The following is a 3,162-nucleotide window of genomic DNA, read 5'->3' as shown; positions in this document are numbered from 1 at the left end:
AGCAACCATTTGCAGATCTGTCAGTTTCGGTGGACTCAGGAGGTCCTAAAACTTCTATGTTGCTCATCATTCGCACTCCGGTGGAGTTTACAAATAGCTCTGTTTCCAAAAACGTTTTTTAATCCGTGTGTTGGACCCAGTGATTGAGACCACGGTTTCCAAAACCGCCTATCCCATTACATTCCGGACGCCCAAAAACCCCTACCTATCAGTTCTTACGTGATTCGGTGGAGGATTTTCAGAGTTATAGATCTCTGTGTATTCGATTCCGTCTCTCTGTTATGCATTTTTCATTCTAAGGTTTTGAAACCTTAGATTTATGCCACATGGCAGTGGATAAGTGTTGACTCCCATTTCTCACTCATAGGTTGGGATTTTGGAGTTCCGGCAGAAGAGAGATATTTGCAGATTTTCTTGCTGAGTCCGATTATGCAATGGCACCCATGTTTTGAGGCATCTCAGGTTCTATTTTCAGTAGCAGTCATTACCGTGGGACTATGATTTCTTGAGCATACCTTATGCAAATCAGTTTGGTTGCAGTTTGAGCGGTGTGCACTCATTCATGGTGTGCATTGGGTTGTAGTGGATGATTTATAGGCCATTTGGATGCATTGCGGTCCTTATTAGATGCGTTGATAGGCCCAAATTGCCTTGTGGGATGCTATTTTTATGGACGCTTTGCACATGGATGCTATTTTATGTTGAGGGATAGCTTTGACACATTGCAGGTGATGCACTGATAGTGCTATGCTCTCTTGGATGAGATATTATTAATGCATATGCCAGTGGACGGTGTTTATGCTTGAGTCATTTGGCACTTATTGGCATTTTGCATTGCCATTGCAGTTGGCATTTTCTTTTGGGCCAGATTTGCTCATATGGATGCATAGTATATGCACATGAGTCAGATGCTTTGAGACATGAGTTTTGGTAATATTTCACTCTATTGTGGCATATACATTTGGGTGCACCTAGTATTTGGTGTGATTTTCTCTTGTAGGCACTAGCATTTGGGATTTTTGCTTCATTTGCATCATGGCATCCTCTTCCATGTCTAAAAAGGAGTTTTTTTATGGGACAAACTTTTCTTTGTGGAAAGAACAAATAAGGGATGTGCTTATTCAAAAGAAGCAGATTAAACCCTTGGTAGGGATTGAAGCTAAGCCTGCAACTATGTATGAGGATGATTGGAATGAGTTGGATGCATTAGCAAAATCTACTATTAGACTTCATCTTGCAGAGTCAATTTATTTCACAGTAGTAAATGAGCAGACTACGGAAGATTTGTGAAAGAAATTGTGTGCCACTTATGAAAAGGAAACTGCCTCTAATAAAGTTTACCTCATGAAGAGGTTGTTTGAGCTGTAGATGAAGGAAGGGGTCTCCATTGCTTCTCACTTGAATGAATTCAATATTATTTTCAGCTAGCTTCAGGCTCAGAAGATGAATTTTGATGCGGAGACTAAGGCAATATTTCTCTTATGTTCATTGCCATCCTCATGGGATACCTTCCGTACAGCTGTCAGTAACTCTGCACCTGGTGGAGTACTGAAATTTGATGATGTTGTGGGTAGCTTGTTGGCTAAGGAGATTAGACGGAAGTCTATGGATGGCAACAAGCAGGATGCAGCCCTAAATGTGCAAAGGGGCAGATCACAGTTCAGGGGGAAGTCCCAAGAAAGAGGGAAGTCTCGTAGCAAATCCAGGGCACGGAACATTGAGTGTTACCACTGTGGCAAGAAGGGCCATATGAAAAAGGATTGCTACAAGCTGAAAAGAGAGCAAAAGGATAAGAAAAAGAATGCAAATTGGGGTGCAAATCAAAAGGAAGAGAGTCCAAGGGAGGACAAAGGAAAAGTGAAGATCGAGGAGATCAATGCAGTCACACATGATAGTGACAATGACGTTCTCTTCATGTCTAGTTTATTTGTAGAGTTGCTTACCACTTCAGATGATGCATATTCCCAGGATTGGATTTTGGATTCTGATGCTTCATTCCATGTTACTCCCCATAGGGAATGGTTCTCCACTTATGACAGTGGAAAGACAGGTTGTGTGCATCTTGGAAATGACTGCATGTGACAGTGTGGGAGTAGGTGACATAAAGTTTTCTTTTGCAAATGGGTCTGCATTTGTTTTGAAACATGTGAGACATGTGCCTAAGTTGACCAAGAGTCTTATTTCAGTGGGTCAGCTAGATGATGTTGGTTTTCACACCACTTTTGGCTTTCAGACTTGGAAAATTCAGAAGGGCTCTATGCTTTTGGCCAGGGGTGCCAAGTGTGGGACTTTGTATCCCTTACATGTATCAGGGGTATTTGATCATGTTGTTGCAATAATCGAGCAGCCAAGCACTTCTTTGTGGCATTGCAAGTTGGGGCACATGAGCTAGAACGGAATGAAACTCTTATGCCGTTTGGGTTATGTACCGCATTTGAGTTTCTCTGATTTTGAATTTTGTGAGCACTATCTCTATGAGAAGCATACTAAATCAACCCATAAAAGAAGGGAAAAGAAAGAGTTTGAAAAGCTTGATTTGGTGCATTCAGATGTATGTGGTCCCATGCCTACACGGTCATTAGGCGGGGCTGAATACTATGTGACATTCATTGATGATGCAACTAGGAAAGTGTGGGCTTATGCTATAGCTCGGAAGAATGATGTGTTCCAGGTATTTTAGAAATGGCTGGCCTTGGTTGAGAATCAGTTGGGTAGAACGCTTAAATGCCTACGGAGTGACAATGGTAGAGAGTATCTCTCTCATGACTTTCAGCATTTCTGTGATACACGTGGGATTAAGAGGAAGCTCACATTCCCTCGTACTCAGAGCAAAATCCAGTTGCAGAAAAGATGAATCGTACCATTCAAGAAAGGTTGCAATGCATGCTTTCCAATGCAAGTCTTTCTTGTGGTTTTTGGGCTGAGGCAATGAAGACTACAGTGCATGTGATCAATAGATCACCTAGTAAGAGTTTGGATGGTGGTATTCCTGAAGAGGCATAGAGTGGCAAGAAGCCCTCTTACTCTCATTTGTGTATATTTGGGTGTGAGGCATATGCACATGTGCCGAAAGAGCTTCAAAAGAAGCTAGATCCTAAGTCTAGGAAATGCATCTTTCTGGGTTATGGTGAAAGTGGAGAGATGGGCTATCGTCTCTTGGAT

Source organism: Dipteris shenzhenensis, chromosome 3 (assembly GCF_047967505.1).
Source record: "Dipteris shenzhenensis isolate YYH24624 ecotype China chromosome 3, Dip_SZ_1.0, whole genome shotgun sequence".
NCBI classification, from domain to species: domain Eukaryota; kingdom Viridiplantae; phylum Streptophyta; class Polypodiopsida; order Gleicheniales; family Dipteridaceae; genus Dipteris; species Dipteris shenzhenensis.
The sequence above is the reverse complement of the archived record's forward strand: the minus strand, read 5'-3'. Positions refer to the sequence as shown.